The 18,431-nt window shown below is 38.8% G+C and overlaps 1 long non-coding RNA gene across 4 annotated transcripts in view; it reads right to left on the bottom strand.

The window, feature by feature from the left end:
- Positions 1 to 18,431, bottom strand: part of LOC113897390 — a 102,465-nt gene that overhangs the window by 65,460 nt on the left and 18,574 nt on the right. The gene's annotated exons all lie outside the window — the stretch shown is intronic.

The raw sequence follows: 18,431 nt of genomic DNA, 5'->3' as shown, positions 1-18,431 counted from the left end.
AACATGGGCACACGCATGCACACACACACACACACACACACACACACACACACACACACGGCAGACTGAAACCCCAGGTGTCCCTGAGGGTCTCCTGAGGAGACTCTGTGCACCAGAACCTAAGCCCAGATCATGGCAATGCAGGCAGCTGCAGTGGAAGCTGGCCCTGGGAGAAAGGAGGCTTTGCATAGGGACAGCACTACAACCTGTGGTGCGAGGCCAGCTTGCCACTTGGTCCCTGGAGCCCATCTCTGAAGCATCAGCACAGATATTTTTTTAAAGCACTTTACAGTTAATTAACCCTCACAATAATCCTATTAAGTAGGAACTATTATTACTCTTTTAAATTAAAATTTTAAAACTGGGGGAGGAGCTAAGATGGCAGAGGAATAGGACGGGGAGACTGGTTTCTCCCCCACAAATTCATCAAAAGAACATTTAAACGCCGAGTAAATTCCACAAAACAACTTCTGAAAGCCGGCAGAGGACATCAGGCACCCAGAAAAGAAGCCCATTGTCTTCAAAAGGAGGTAGGAAAAAATATAAGACAAAAAAAGAGACAAAAGAGGGAGGCACGGAGCTCCGTCCCAGGAAGGGAGTCTTAAAAAGAGAGAAGTTTCCGAACACCAGGAAACACTCTCACTGCTGAGTCTGTGCGGAGCCTTGGAAGCACAGAGGGCAACATAACAGGGAGGAAAAATAAACAATTAAAACCCACAGATTACGAGCCCAACAGTAACTCCCCCAGCGGAGAAGCTGCGCAGATGCCTGTACCCGCCACTAGCAAGCGGGGGCTGGGCAGGGAGACGCGGGCTGCATCGCTTAGAGTAAGGAGCTGGCCTGAAGCCCTGAGCGCTATCTGAGTGAACTAACTTGGGCTAGCAAACCAGACTGTGGGATAACTACCACGCGAAAAGCTAGCCCTAACCTAAGACAACGCCAGGCCCGCGCACAGAACAAAGGACTGAACAGAGATAGCCGGCTGCAGACCATCCCCCTCCGGTGACAGGCAGCCAGAGCTGGAAGGGGGCAATCGCAGCCCCCAAAAGACATTATCTACAAAACTGTAAGCAGGCTTCTTTGCTAACTAAGACTTCTTGGGGTTCTGGATGGTCAACATCCGCCTAAGAAGGTGTGCCGGTTGTACACCCAGAAAACCGAGCGGCAGGGAGGCGATAAATCGCAGCGACCGCGCTCACCAAACACCTCATCACCTGAGCTGCTCCGACCTGGGAAGAGCACAAAATGCAGGCCCACCAAACCCTGACTCCAGGGAACTCCTGACTCCAAGGAACATTAATTGACAGGAGCTCATCAAACGCCTCCATACCTACACTGAAACCAAGCACCACACAAGGGCCAACAAGTTCCAGAGCAAGACATACCTAGCAAATTCTCCAGCAACACAGGAACACAGCCCTGAGCTCCAAGATACAGGCTGCCCAAAGTCACCCCAAAACCATAGACATCTCATACCTCATTACTGGACACTTCATTGCACTCCAGAGAGAAGAAGTCCAGAACCACCCACCAGAACACCGACACAAGCTTCCCTAACCAAGAAACCTTGACAAGCCACCTGTACAAACCCACACACAGCGAGGAAATCACCACAATAAAGAGAACTCTACAAACTGCCAGAATACAGAAAGGACACCCCAAACTCAGCAATTTAAACAAGATGAAGAGACAGAGGAATACCCAGCAGGTAAAGGAACAGGATAAATGCCCACCAAACCAAACAAAAGAGGAAGAGATAGGGAATCTACCTGATAAAGAATTCCGAATAATGATAGTGAAATTGATCCAAAATCTTGAAATCGAAATGGAATCACAGATAAATAGCCTGGAGACAAGGATTGAGAAGATGCAAGAAAGGTTTAACAAGGACCTAGAAGAAATAAAAGAGTCAATATATAATGAATAATGCAATAAATGACATCAAAAACACTCTGGAGGCAACAAATAGTAGAATAATAGAGGCAGAAGACAGGATTAGTGAATTAGAAGATAGAATGGTAGAAATAAATGAATCAGAGAGGATAAAAGAAAAACGAATTAAAAGAAATGAGGACAATCTCAGAGACCTCCAGGACAATATTAAACGCTACAACATTCGAATCATAGGGGTTCCAGAAGAAGACAAAAAGACAGACCATGAGAAAATACTTGAGGAGATAATAGTGGAAAACTTCCCTAAAATGGGGAAGGAAATAATCACCCAAGTCCAAGAAACCCAGAGAGTCCCCAACAGGATAAACCCAAGGCGAAACAGCCCAAGACACATATTAATCAAATTAACAAAGATCAAACACAAAGAACAAATATTAAAAGCAGCAAGGGAAAAACAACAAATAACACACAAGGGAAGTCCCATAAGGATAACAGCTGATCTTTCAATAGAAACTCTTCAAGCCAGGAGGGAATGGCAAGACATACTTAAAGTGATGAAAGAAAATAACCTACAGCCCAGATTATTTTACCCAGCAAGGATCTCATTCAAATATGAAGGAGAAACCAAAAGCTTTTCAGACAAGCAAAAGCTGAGAGAATTCAGCACCACCAAACCAGCTCTGCAACAAATACTAAAGGATATTCTCTAGACAGGAAACACAAAAAGAGTGTATAAACTCGAACCCAAAACAATAAAGTAAATGGCAACGGGATCATACTTATCAGTAATTACCTTAAATGTAAATGGGTTGAATGCCCCAACCAAAAGACAAAGACTGGCTGAATGGATACAAAAACAAGACCCCTACATATATTGTCTATAAGAGACCCACCTCAAAACAGGGGACATATACACACTCAAAGTGAAGGGCTGGAAAAAGATTTTCCATGCAAATAGGGACCAAAAGAAAGCAGGAGTAGCAATACTCATATCAGATAAAATAGACTTTAAAACAAAGGCTGTGAAAAGAGACAAAGATGGTCACTACATAATGATCAAAGGATCAATCCAAGAAAAAGATATAACAATTATAAATATATATGCACCCAACACGGGAGCACCACAATATGTAAGACAAATGCTAACAAGTATGAAAGGGGAAATTAACAATAACACAATAATAGTGGGAGACTTTAATACCCCACTCACACCTATGGATAGATCAACTAAACAGAAAATTAACAAGGAAACACAAACTTTAAAAGATATAATAGACCAGTTGGACCTAATTGATATCTATAGGACATTTCATCCCAAAACAATGAATTTCACCTTTTTCTCAAGCGCACATGGAACCTTCTCCAGGATAGATCACATCCTGGGCCGTAAATCTAGCCTTGGTAAATTCAAAAAAATTGAAATCATTCCAAGCATCTTTTCTGACCACAGTGCAGTAATATTAGATCTCAACTACAGGAGAAAAACTATTAAAAATTCCAACATATGGAGGCTGAACAACACCCTGTGGAAAAAACAACAAATCACAGAAGAAATCAAAAAAGAAATTAAAATTTGCATAGAAACAAATGAAAATGAAAACACAACAACCCAAAACCTGTGGGACACTGTAAAAGCAGTCCTAAGGGGAAAGTTCATAGCAATACAGGCATACCTCAAGAAACAAGAAAAAAGTCAAATAAATAACCTAACTCTACACCTAAAGCAACTAGAAAAGGAAGAAATTAAGAACCCCAGGGTTAGTAGAAGGAAAGAAATCTTAAAAATTAGGGCAGAAATAAATGCAAAACATAACAGACCATAGCAAAAATCAACAAAGCCAAAAGCTGGTTCTTTGAAAGGATAAACAAAATTGACAAACCATTAGCCAGACTCATCAAGATACAAAGCGAGAAAAATCAAATCAATAAAATTAGAAATGAAAATGGAGAGATCACAACAGACAACACAAAAATACAAAGGATCATAAGAGACTATTATCAGCAATTACATGCCAATAAAATGGACAACGTGGAAGAAATGGACAAATTCCTAGAAAAGTACAACTTTCCAAAACTCGACCAGGAAGAAATAGAAAATCTTAACAGACCCATCACAAGCACGGAAATTGAAATCAGAAGTCTTCCAGCAAACAAAAGCCCAGGTCCAGACGGCTTAACAGTTGAATTCTACCAAAAATTTAGAGAAGAGCTAACACCTATCCTATTCAAACTCTACCTTCCTCTGCAATTTTCTGGAAAACTTCCAAACTCATTCTACAAGGCCACCATCACCCTAATACCAAAACCTGACAAAGATGCCACAAAAAAAGAAAACTACAGGCCAATATCACTGATGAACATAGATGCAAAAATCCTTAACAAAATTCTAGCAATCAGAATCCAACAACACATTAAAAAGATCATACACCATGACCAAGTGGGCTTTATCCCAGGGATGCAAGGATTCTTCAATATCCACAAATCAATCAATGTAATAACCACATTAACAAATTGAAAAATAAAAACCATATGATTATCTCAATAGATGCAGAGAAAGCCTTTGACAAAATTCAACATCCATTTATGATAAAAACTCTCCAGAAAGCAGGAATAGAAGGAACATACCTCAACATAATAAAAGCTATATATGACAAACCCACAGCAAACATTATCCTCAATGGTGAAAAATTGAAAGCACTTCCCCTAAAGTCAGGAACAAGACAAGGGTGCCCACTTTCACCATTACTATTCAACATAGTTTTGGAAGTTTTGACCAGAGCAATCAGAGCAGAAAAAGAAATAAAAGGAATCCAAATTGGAAAAGAAGAAGTAAAACTCTCACTGTTTGCAGATGACATGATCCTCTACATAGAAAACCCTAAAGTCTCCACCAGAAAATTACTAGAACTAATCAATGAATATAGTAAAGTTGCAGGATATAAAATCAACACACAGAAATCCCTTGCATTCCTATACACTAATAATGAGAAAATATAAAGAGAAATTAAGGAAACAATTCCATTCACCATTGCAACGAAAAGAATAAAATACTTAGGAATAAATCTACCTAAAGAAACTAAAGACCTATATATCAGATCAGATCAGTCACTCAGTCGTGTCCGACTCTTTGCAACCCCATGAATCACAGCACGCCAGGCCTCCCTGTCTATCACCAACTCCTGGAGATCACTCAGACTCACGTCCATCGAGTCAGTGATGCCATCCAGCCATCTCATCCTCTGTTGTCCCCTTCTCCTCCTGCTCCCAATCCCTCCCAGCATCAGAGTCTTTTCCAGTGAGTCAACTCTTTGCATGAGGTGGCCAAAGTACTGGAGTTTCAGCTTCAGCATCATTCCTTCCAAAGAAATCCCAGGGCTGATCTCCTTCAGAATGGACTGGTTGGATCTCCTTGCAGTCCAAGGGACTCTCAAGAGTCTTCTCTAACACCACAGTTCAAAAGCATCAATTCTGCAGCGCTCAGCCTTCTTCACAGTCCAACTCTCATATCCATACATGACCACCGGAAAAACCATAGCCTTGACTAGACGAACCTTTGTTGGCAAAGTAATGTCTTTGCTTTTGAATATGCTATCTAGTTGGTCATAACTTTCCTTCCAAGGAGTAAGCGTCTTTTAATTTCATGGCTGCAGTCACCATCTGTAGTGATAATTTCATAATTTGTATGGAAATACAAGAAACCTCGAATAGACAAAGCAATCTTGAGAAAGAAGAATGGAACTGGAGGAATCACCTGCGTGACTTCAGGCTCTACTACAAAGCCACAGTCATCAAGACAGTATGGTACTGGCACAAAGACAGAAATATAGATCAATGGAACAAAACAGAAAGCCCAGAGATAAATCCATGCACCTATGGACACCTTATCTTTGACAAAGGAGGCAAGAATATACAATGGATAAAGACAATTTCTTTAACAAGTGGTGCTGGGAAACCTGGTCAACCAATTGTAAAAGAATGAAACTAGAACACTTTCTAACACCATACACAAAAATAAACTCAAAATGGATTAAAGATCTAAACGTAAAACCAGAAACTATAAAACTCCTAGAGGAGAACATAGGCAAAACACTCTCCAACATACATCACAGCAGGATCCTCTGTGACCCACCTCCCAGAATATTGGAAATAAAAGCAAAAATAAACAAATGGGACCTAATTAAAAGCTTCTGCACAACAAAGGAAACTATAAGCAAGGTGAAAAGACAGCATTCAGAATGGGAGAAAATAATAGCAAATGAAGCAACTGACAAACAACTAATCTCAAAAATATACAAGCAACTCCTACAGCTCAAAGCCAGAAAAGTAAATGACCCAATCAAAAAATGGGCCAAAGAACTAAATAGACATTTCTCCAAAGAAGACATAAGATGGCTAACAAACACATGAAAAGATGCTCAACATCACTCATTATCAGAGAAATGCAAATCAAAACCACTATGAGGTACCATTTCACGCCAGTCAGAATGGCTGCAATCCAAAAGTCTACAAGCAATAAATGCTGAAGAGGGTGTGGAGAAAAGGGAACCCTCTTACACTGTTGGTGGGAATGCAAACTAGTACAGCCACTATGGAGAACAGTGTGGAGATTCCTTAAAAAAACTGGAAATAGAACTGCCTTATGATCCAGCAATCCCACTGCTGGGCATACACACTGAGGAAACCAGAAAGGAAAGAGACACATGTACCCCAATGTTCATCGCAGCACTGTCTATAATAGCCAGGACATGGAAGCAACCTAGATGTCCATCAGCAGATGAATGGATAAGAAAGCTGTGGTACATATACACAATGGAGTATTACTCAGCCATTAAAAAGAATACATTTGAATCAGTTCTAATGAGGTGGATGAAACTGGAGCCTATTATACAGAGTGAAGTAAGCCAGAAATAAAAACACCAATACAGTATACTAACGCATATATACGGAATTTAGAAAGATGGTAACAATAACCCTGTATACGAGATAGCAAAAGAGACACTGATGTATAGAACAGTATTTTGGACTCTGTGGGAGAGGGAGAGGGTGGGATGATTTGGAAGAATGGGATTGAGACATGTATAATATCATACATGAAATGAGTCGCCAGTCCAGGTTCAATGCATGATACTGGATGCTTGGGGCTGCTGCACTGGGATGACCCAGAGGGATGGTTCAGGGAGGGAGGAGGGAGGATGGTTCAGGATGGGAACATGTGTATACCTGTGGCAGATTCATGCTCATATATGGCAAACCAATACAATATTGTAAAGTTAAAAAATAAAATAAAAAATAAATAAAATTTAAAACTGAAGTATAGTTCACATACAACATTATGTTATTTTCAGGGGTACAAAATAATGATTTGATATGTGTACATACTACAAATGATCACAATAATTCTAATTGATTTTGTCACCATACATGATTTTTTTTCTTGGATTGGCCCAGGTATTAACTCTGGTCTGAGTGATGGGACAAAAGACCTGCCACTTAGGTCGTATACTTTGTCATTAACTAATTATAACATAAAAGTGTATACATGGATATTGCAATAAACTAGATCAGAGACTAATTAGGAGTTTTCAAAGAATTTACAGTCACTGGTATTGAAAATCACTGAACATTGCAAAATAAATATCCAAAGGCTTGGAAATAGAAATTAAATTTAAAGATCCTCACATTTCACCAAAAATGACACTATTTTCATTAAAAAAAAAAAAAAAAAAAAAACCACCTTGCATGGGCTGGCTACTAACGGATAAGTGTAACATAATTTTTTCTTGTGACTGAAGATATAATATTAGAACGCATAAACAGGCATTTTAAATTCCATACAAATCATGAAACCACTTTTAGATTCTCGTACAATCTCTGCAAGTTATAGGAAAGGTCAGAAAAAAAAGGAAAATACCATTATATATATACATTTAAACCTATAATCAAACTTACAAAAAACTGATTTGCGGGAAAAGTTAAAACATTTCAGAAAAAATTTTCTAGAAGAACCACCAGTTCTAAGAGATATTTGAATTTCTACTTCAAAATAACGGATCAGAACTATTGTAAAGTTGTTAAAGCCTATGAAATACTCGTAAAAGTACCAATAACAGTTGCATCAACAGAGATCCTTTTCAAAATTAAAAGTTATCAAAAATTACTTGTGATCTTGCATTTGTTAAAAGCTATGATGTTACTTTCAATTATATCAACTGAAAATGAAGTTGCTAAAATAAGTTTTAATGGTTTAATAAATGAATTTGCAGAAAAGTGAAGCTTAAAAAATTATGTTGCAAACAAGATATATTTATATTGATATATAAAGGGCACTGTTATTTTATTATATGAAATCATGGCACCAAACTATTATTTTCCACAATTTGTAATATTACTTGTTGAAATACATAAATGTTGTTACTCATCTATCACTTGTTTTATAATAAAATGTTTTTAAAAGAAAAACTTTTATATTTTGTGACTCCAACTACACTTTCCCCCTGTGTTTTGAACAAGGGGCTCCACATTATAATTTCACACTGAGCCCAGCAAATGTGGGCTCACTGAATTGACATATTGACAAATATGTCACTGAACTTGACTGTGTTAAAACAATGGAGGGAGGAAACATTGGAAGAGAATCCTTTAATGACTAGAACTGAGGTCTAGATTTTAAGTGTGAAAATCAAATGCACATGGGCTAATTTTTCCTTTTCTTTGAAGAATTTAAAACCATCTAATGATAAAGAGTCTATCTTACAGATAACATTTTCTCTTCCTTTATAAAGAAGGGAGGAAGGTATCTTTTTGCTAATATTTTTATTTTCTCAAACTTTGGTGACTAGATTGGGTTAAATACAGTGGCTCTAAGTGAAGGAGAATGTGTAAAAGTTAAAATCAGTATCTAGGATTTAATGAAGCCTTTTCTGTATAATTGAGAAAGTAAATGATCCTAATTACAGTGTGACAAATCTTCTGCAGGTCAGGTCATTACTAATTCTTTGTTTTAAATAAAATTTAAATAATAGCTAGCTGAATTGATGAAAGCAAAAACTGATTCTCTGAAAAGAATCAATAAAATCAGTACGCTTCTAGACATGCTAACTAAAAAAGAGAGGAAGAGAGAATATGCAAATTACTACTATCAGAATCTGTGGACTAAATAACTAATATCAGAATTATATCAATCTGTGGACATTGAAAAGATAACAAAATACTATGAACACCACCATGCCCACAAATTAAAGTAGATGAAATAGACAAATTTCTTGAAAGACACAACCTGCTAAAAATCACAAAAAAATAATCTGAGTAGGCCTGTATTTATTAAAGAAATCAAATAACTAACTAATAACTTTCCAAAAGCGAAAGCACCTGGTCCAGATAGGTTCATTGATGAATTCTACCAAAAGTTTAATTAAGAAATTACATTAATTCTCTACAATCTCTGAGTTTAGAAGCAAAAGGAATAAGTCCTAAATCATTTTATGTGGTCAGAATCACTCTGATACCAAAACCAAAGGTATTGTAAAAAAACTACTCACCAATCTCTCTCATGAGCACAGATATAAAAACCATCAACAAAATATTAGCAAACTTAATGTAACAATGTATAAAAAGAACTTTATACAAGGGAGATTTATCCTCATTATGGAAAGCTGGCTCAACATCCAAAATAATATAATCTATCACATCAATAGGCAAAAAAAAAAAAAAATCACAGTCGTATTAATAGATGCAGAAAAAAATTTTTAACAAAATTCAACACTCATTAATGATTAAAACTCTCAGAAAACTAGAGGGGAACCTCAATTTGACGAAGAATAGATATAAAGAATCTATAACTAACATCATACTTAACGGTGAAAAACTTGAAGCTTTCCCACTGAGATCAGGTGCTAGGCAAGATTATCCCCTCTCAGCACTCCTTTTCAACATCATACTGACAGTTCTAGCCAATGCAGTAAGACACAGAAAAGAAATACAAAGTATACAGATTTGGAAGGAAGACATAAAACTGTCTTTGTTCTCAGGTGACATGATAGTCTATGTAAAAAAAAAAAAAAAAAAATCCTGAAGAATAGCCAAAATCCCTCCTGGAAGTAATAGACAATTATAGCAAGAAAGCAGGATACAGATTAATATACAAGTTGATTGCTTTCTTATATATCAGTGGACAAATTGAACTTGAAATTTAAAATACATTTTTAATTTACATTGTGCTGTGCTCAGTGGCTCAGTCATGTCTGACTCTTTGAGACCCTATGGACTGTAGACCACCAGGCTCCTCTATCTATGGAATTTTCAAGGCAAGAATACTGGAGTGGGTTGCCATTTCAGAGGTTGCCTACTCCAGAGGATCTTCCCAACCCAGGGATCAAACCTGCATCTCTTGCATCTCCTGCATTGGTAGGCAGATTCTTTACCACATAGATGATATGTGAGGAAAATTAACAAACTCTGATGAATGGAATCAAGGAAAAAATAAATAAATGGGGAGATATTCCATGTTTATGGATGATGCTGCTGCTGCTGCTGCTAAGTCACTTCAGTCGGGTCCGACTCTGTGCAACCCCATAGACGGCAGCCCACCAGGCTTCCCCATCCCTGGGATTCTCCAGGCAAGAACACTGGAGTGGGTTGCCATTTCCTTCTCCAATGCATGAAAGTGAAAAGTGAAAGTGAAGTCACTCAGTCCTGTCCGACTCTAGCGACCCCATGGACTGCAGCCTACCAGGCTTCTCCATCCATGGGATTTTCCAGGCAAAAGTACTGGGGTGGGGTGCCATTGCCTTCTCCATGTTTATGGATAGGAACACTCAATTTTGTCAATGTATAAATTCTCCCCAACTTGATTTATAGATTCAGTCAAAATCCCAGCAAGTTATTTCATGATATTGACAAACTTATTATGAAGATTATATGTAGAGGGCGATCAGATCAGTTGCTCAGTCGCGTCTGACTCTTTGCGACCCCATGAATCGCAGCACGCCAGGCCTCCCTGTCCATCACCAACTCCTGGAGTTCACTCAGACTCACGTCCATCGAGTCAATGATGCCATCCAGCCATCTCATCCTCTGGCGTCCCCTTCTCCTCCTGCCCCCAATCCATCCCAGCATCAGAGTCTTTTCCAGTGAGTCAACTCTTCGCATGAGGTGGCCAAATGTACTGGAGTTTCAGCTTAGGCATCGTTCCTTCCAAAGAAATGCCAGGGCTGATCTCCTTCAGAATGGACTGGTTGGATCTCCTTGCAGTCCAAGGGACTCTCAAGAGTCTTCTCCAACACCACAGTTCAAAAGCATCAATTCTTCGGTGCTCAGCCTTCTTCACAGTCCAACTCTCACATCCATACATGACCACCTGGAAAAACCATCAGCCTTGACTAGACGAACCTTTGTTGGCAAAGTAATTCTCTGCTTTTCAATATGCTATCTAGTTGGTCATAACTTTCCTTCCAAGGAGTAAGCGTCTTTTAATTTCATGGCTGCAGTCACCATCTGTAGTGATTTTGGAGCCCAGAAAAATAAAGTCTGACACTGTTTCCACTGTTTCTCCATCTATTTCCCATGAAGTGATGGGACCGGATGCCATGATCTTCTGAATGTTGAGCTTTAAGCCAACTTTTTCACTCTCCACTTTCACTTTCATCAAGAGGCTTTTTAGTTCCTCTTCACTTTCTGCCATAAGGGTGGTGTCATCTGCATATCTGAGGTTATTGATATTTCTCCTGGCAATCTTGATTCCAGTTTGTGTTTCTTCCAGTCCAGCATTTAAGACCCAGAATAGTCAATACACTATAGAAGCAGACGAAAAAACTTGGCTGGCTGATACTACCTGAGTTCAACTCTTACTATAAAGCTATGGTAATTAAGACTATTTGGTACTGGTGAAAGAATAGACAAGGGGATTAATGGAATAGAACAGAGAGACCCAAAATAGAACCAAATAAATTTACTTAAACTTCTCTTTGACAAAGCTAAGACAATACAGTAGAGCAAAGACAATCTTTTTAACAAATAGTGCAGGAACAACAGGACATCCACTTGCAAAAAAGAACCTAGGCAGAGAATATACACTGTTTACAAAAATTAACTCAAAATATAAATCAGCTCCTGCTGTTAAGTCACTTCAGTCACGTCCGACTCTGTGCGACCCCATAGACGGCAGTCCACCAGGCTCCCCCGCCCCTGGGATTCTCCAGGCAAGAACACTGGAGTGGGTTGCCATTTCCTTCTCCAATGCATGAAAGTGAAAAGTGAAAGGGAAGTCGCTCAGTCATGTCCGACTCTTTGCGACCCCATGGACTGAACCCTACCAGGCTCCTCCACCCATGGGATTTTCCAGGCAAGAGTACTGGAGTGGGGTGCCATTGCCTTCTCCGATAAATCAGCTATATTTCAACAAAATAAATTTTTAAAAATTAACTCAAAATGGACCACAAACCAATATAAAACACTAGAAGACAACACAGGAGAAAACCTACATGAAATTGGGTAATATGGTGATGACTTTGGATACAATACCCAAGGCACAATCCAGGAAAAAAATCCAACCAGTCCATCCTAAAGGAGATCAGTCCTGGGTGTTCATTGGAAGGACTGATGCTGAAGCTGAAACTCCTATACTTTGGCCACCTGATGCGAAGAGCTGACTCATTTGAAAAGACTCTGATGCTGGGAGGGATTGGGGGCAGGAGGAGAAGGGGACGACAGAGGATGAGATGGATGGATGGCATCACTGACTCGATGGACGTGAGTCTGAGTGAACTCTGGGAGTTGGTGATGGACAGGGAGGCCTGGCATGCTGCGATTCATGGGGTCGCAAAGAGTCGGACAAGACTGAGCGACTGAACTGAACTGAATAGTGTATGGCGGTATCTAACTATAGTTTTCACTGTTCATTTTCCTAATGACTAATTGTGTTAAGAATATTGTCATTCATACACCTTCCTTGGTTTAGCATGAATTCAAATCTTTCACCCATTTTTTATGAGGTTTCTTGTTTCCTAATTATTGAGTTTTGAGAGTTCTTTATACATCGTGGACATTACATATCACATATACACCTAGAAATATTTTATCCCAGTCTGTATGTTTTACTAAAAGCCCCATGAGTTATGAGTTTTTTGGTCTTACTTATGGGAACAGGCACTATTGTCTGCCTCGTGTGAGTGCGAGATACTATTTCTTCTCATCTCTTTGGTGGTTCTTCTCCAGTTATGAAATAAACTTGCTCATGCACATGTGTTGTGTTGACCATTACTCTGATGCATCCTTTAGACTCTGCAGATCTACTTCTTTGTGCCATGCTTTTTTTTTTTTTCTGGTTTGTGTTACAAACAAAGAAACTGACACTCACAAATTTCTCAAATGCCCCATCCAAGCTCACATAGGCAGGAAGTGATAGAGCTAATATTTGGAGCCAGATCTTCCTTAGTACATAGCAGAACTTAGCAGCAGGGGTTGCGGAGAATAACTGGTTTCATTTTCAGGGTCACCTGAACAATTAATAATGAGAAGTATGAGTAGAAGGCAGTCAGCTCTCAAATAGTGAGAAGGCCTCCAGTGTTGGCTTTTGATGGTGGACAGGAGGTAATTTTCTTCAAAAGATATATGGTCAGGTAAAACTGTGAGAAATTCATTTTGCTAGAAGCTCAGTTGCAAATAACGGAAAACCTTAGTCAAGCAAAGAGGCAGAGATCAAAGGAAGCTCAGTCCTGCTCATGTAGAAAGAAATGTCTGAGAGAATAGAGGACATGCCTTTCTCTTGTCCTTAGAGCAGATGATGGCACTATTTATGGAATTCTCCCCTGAAGAACACAGACTCTCTCCTTCAAGCAAGAACTGGCATGTTTGCAAAAGGATTTATCCAAGGTTAGAGATCTCCTTTGAGGGGGAGGAGCAGGGGCAGACCATGAGGATTCCAGTGAATGGAGCAGTCTGCACCCAATTTAAATTTGATCTGGATATTACAAGCCAAACTTTTGGAAACTTAATCCTCTGGCAGGACCTGTGGCCTGGAGGCCAGAGATCTGATAGCCATGCTATTTAGAGAAGCCAAAAACCAACACAGTGGAAAAGAGGACTGACTTTTAATGTTGTCAGGCTGGGGCAGTGGACCATGCCAAGTGGCCTCTGGGATGGGCAACAGCGGGTCAGGGACAGAACTGTGAGGCTGTGTATCAGAATAACTGGATGCTTGGAGGCAACACAGAGGCGTGAAATAGTAACAGGGAGAGAAGTCATGTAGCCAGGGAATGTAGGGTGTCCCCAAAATGAGAGCTCAGTGCTGCCAGGAAGAAGGTTAGGGGTGGTCAGACCATGAAGGCAGAAAGCTTCGGGTGATGGTCAATGGGGATATTTTTATTGTGAGAAACCATAAAGCAGAACACTCTGAGAAACCTCCTGCCCAGTACCTTTGCCCCACATTGAAGGATTTGCTACTGCTAAATCACGTCAGTCGTGTCCGACTCTGTGCAACCCCATAGACAGCAGTCCATCAGGCTCCATCCCTGGGATTCTCCAGGCAAGAACACTGGAGTGGGTTGCCATTTCCTTCTCCAATGCATGAAAGTGAAAAGTGCAAGTGAAGTCATGTCTGACTCTTAGCGACCCCATGGACTGCAGCCTACCAGGCTCCTCCATCCATGGGATTTTCCAGGCAAGAGTGCTGGAGTGGGTTGCCATTGCCTTCTCCAACATTGAAGGATTTAGCATTTTTCAATTTTTAAAAAAATTCAGAATTAACATTGATTATTCTTGTATAGTAGGATTGTGTGAGTAATTTTTATTTTGTTCTTTGTAACTTTCTTTTTTAAGCTTTCTTCCATGGGTTTGGATTCTTTGCATAATACTGACGATGAAAACTAGCAGTGTGAAAGCCACAAGGCGGCAAAATAAGGTGGAGCTCCTTCCAAGCCTCATTATCAGAGAACTGTCATTATCTGACCTACCTAGTGCTTCCCTGAACGACTCCCCTTGCAATCCTGTCTTGATGTGACCTGGCTCAGAGCTTGCCCTGAGAGAGAAAAGCTTTTTCCCCCAAGGACACTTGTACAATACATTTAGAGTCAATTGTTTAAAGGCTGCCTGAGGCAGTGAATAATTGTGGTAAACAACAGGCTTATTAAAAACCTGAAAAGAAAAAAAAAAAAAGAAACTCTGGGGAATGAGATGCCCATTGAGCCTTTGAAAAGCTCTAATATATTACTGCTGCCAAATCGCTTCAGTCGTGTCCGACTCTGTGCAACCCCAGAGACAGCAGCCCACCAGGCTCCCCCATCCCTGGGATTCTCCAGGCAAGAACACTGGAGTGGGTTGCCATTTCCTTCTCCAATGCATGAAAGTGAAAGTGAAGTCGCTCAGTTGTATCCGACTCCTAGCAACCCCATGAACTACAGCCTACCAGGCTCCTCCATCCATGGGATTTTCCAGGCAAGAGTACTGGAGTGGGGTGCCATTGATATATTACTAGGAATCTAGAAAACCATGAGCTTACAGCATACACAGGGCTGTGAACATGTCCTAGAGAGATCTGAGAAAGTTCTAAATTCTCACCTAAGGCTTTTGGCAAGCAAGAAGTGAAAGTTAAAGCAGAGCTGTCAACTGTCTGGCTGAATGTTAAAGACACACATTCATACAATCATTCACACACACACACACACATTGTCCCTCAGCAAAAAAAAAAAAAAAAAAAACCTGGGAGATTGGTTACCAACATTTAGAGAAATTGTCCAATTATTAGCTGGAACTAACCTGAGCAAGCAGAGATTTCAGTAGCTGACAAAGAATACAGATTTAACATAAGTTCAGTAGAGCCACTAAATAAACAACAAACAGCAATAACAACAGACTATGAGGAGAGGGATTTCTGAATTCCAAAACTTCCACAATATATTATTTAAAATGTACATTTTTCAACAAAAAACATGGCCCATAAACAAGGGGATAAAAGGAACAAATAAACACTGACCCTGAAAGAGGTCAGATGTTTGACTTAACAGACAAAGATTTTAAATCAGCTATCTCAATCATGTCTGAATCATGCCTAAAGAACTAAATAAAAGTATGAGATTAATGTCTTTCCTAAATATCATCAGTAGAGATATAAATTATAAAATGAACTAAACAGAAAATTTGGATTTGAAAAATACAATAACTGAAATGAAAAAATCACTGGAGGGGCTCAAGAGCAGATCTAAACTAGCAGAAAGAATGAGTAAATTTGAAAATACGTTGAGATTAGCCAGTCTAAGAAAGAGAAATAAAAACAATAAATTTTAATACGAACAAAACCCAAGACGTCTGTGAGACACCATCAAGTATACTAACATAAAAATAATGGAATTCCCAGAAGGAAAGGAGAGAGAAAAAGAGGCAGATATTAATTGTAATCCCCGAGGGAAACCACCAAGAAAATGACTCGAAGTCATATGGAAAATAAATGATAGGGAAATTAAAGCAGTCACTCGAAAATAAATATTTAGTACAAAGAGATGGTAGTAATGGAAGAAGAGAGAAACAAAAGACAAAAGACATACAGAATGCAAACAGAAACATGTCAATGCAAGTATTTTCAGAAATTATATTGTGTTAGTGAACCAAACACTCCAATTAAGAGATAGATATTGACAGAATTACCCAACTATATGCTGTAAACAGGGTACCACAATTAGATATCAGTAACTAAAGGAAATATGATATTCACCAACATGTGAAAATTAAACATACTTTTAAACAACCAGTAGAGCAAATAAGAAATCATAAGGGAAATTAGAAAATACACTGGGATGAATGAAAACAAAAACACAACATATCAAAACTTATGGAGTACAATAAAAGCAGTGATCAGAGAGAAATTTACAGTTGTAAATGCCTATGTTAAAAAAAGAAGAGCTTTTAAATAAATAACGTACTTTCCACCTTCATAACGAGAAGAAAATAGAGCAAAAGTAAATACAAGCAGCAGAACTGAAGAGATAATAAATATTAGAGCAGGAATTGAGAATAGATAAATGATAGAGAAAATTAATAAAAACAAAAGTTAGTTATTTGAAAAGGTAAGACTGACAATTTTCTTAGCTAAAGTGACAAGAAAAGAGATACTCAAATTACTAAAATCAGGAATTAAAGATACTATTTCTGACCTTAAAAACATAGAAACGATTGAAGGGGAATACTATGAATAATTGTATGCCAACAGATTAGATAATGTGGTCACAATGGGTAAATTTCTAGAAAGAAAGAAACTACCAAAACTGATCAAAAAGGAACAGAATAAATGAATAGGTCTATAGCAAATAAAGAGATTGAATTGATAATCAAAGACCTCCCACAAAGAAAGACCGGGCTTCACTGGTTCATTCTACCAAATATCTTAAGAAGAGTTCATACTAATATTTAAGAAGTTTTTGTAAAAAAAAAAATATGAGTAAAGAACACTCCCAAATCATTAGCCTGGTACCAAAACAAAGAAATCATGAGGAAACTACAGACAAATACCACTTATGAATAGATGTAAAGCTCCTCAACAAAATATAGGCAAAGAGACTCCAGCAACATATAAAAAGGGTAATACACTATGACCAAGTGGGATTTATTCTAGGAATGCAATGTTAATTCAATATAAGAAAAGAAATCAATATAATACACCATATTAATAAAGAACAAAAATTATGATCATTTCAATAGATATGGAGAAAGTACAAGCATACCTCATTCTACCATGCTTCACTTTACCACACTTCAAGATACTGTTGTGTTTTTGTTTGTTTGTTTAACAAGCTGAGGGTTTGTGACAACTCCATGTTGAGCAAGTCTATCAGCACCACTTTTCCAACAGCATTTGCTCACTTCATATCTGTGCCACATTCTGGCAATTCTTGCAATATTTCAAACTTTTTCAACATTATAGTATTAGTTATGGTGATCCATTATCAGTGATGTTACTATTGTAATTGTTTTGGGGTACCACAAACCACACCCATACGAGATGTGTGTTCTGACTGCCCCACTGACCAGATGTTTCCCATCTCTCTCCCTCTCTTTGGGCTTCCCTATTTCTTGAGACACAACAATATCAAAATTAAACAAATTAACAACCTTATAATTGGCCTCTACATCTCTCTCACTTTAAATAAAAAACTAGAAATGATTCAGTTCAGTGAGAAAGGTATGTCTAGAGCTGAGAGAGGCCACAAGCTAGGCCTCTTGCCCCAAACAGTTAGCCAAGTTATGAATGCAAAGGAAAAGTTCTCAAAGGAAATTAAAGGGCTTTTAGAGTGAACACACAAATGGTATGAAAGTTTAACAGCCTTACTGCTGATGTGGTGAAAGTTTCAGTGGTCTGCATAGAAGATCCAACCAGCCACAACATTCTCTTGAGCCAAAGCCTAATCCAGAACAAGGCCCTAACTCTCTTCAATTCTATGAAGGCTGAGAGAGGTAAGGAAGCTGCAGAAGAAATGTCTGAAGCTAGCAGAGGTTTGTTCATGAGATTTAGCGGGAGAAGCCATCTCTATAACAGATAGTGCAAGGTCCAGTAG

Source organism: Bos indicus x Bos taurus, chromosome 8, assembly GCF_003369695.1.
Source record: "Bos indicus x Bos taurus breed Angus x Brahman F1 hybrid chromosome 8, Bos_hybrid_MaternalHap_v2.0, whole genome shotgun sequence".
NCBI classification, from domain to species: domain Eukaryota; kingdom Metazoa; phylum Chordata; class Mammalia; order Artiodactyla; family Bovidae; genus Bos; species Bos indicus x Bos taurus.
This window is presented reverse-complemented; position numbering and strand designations above follow the sequence as displayed.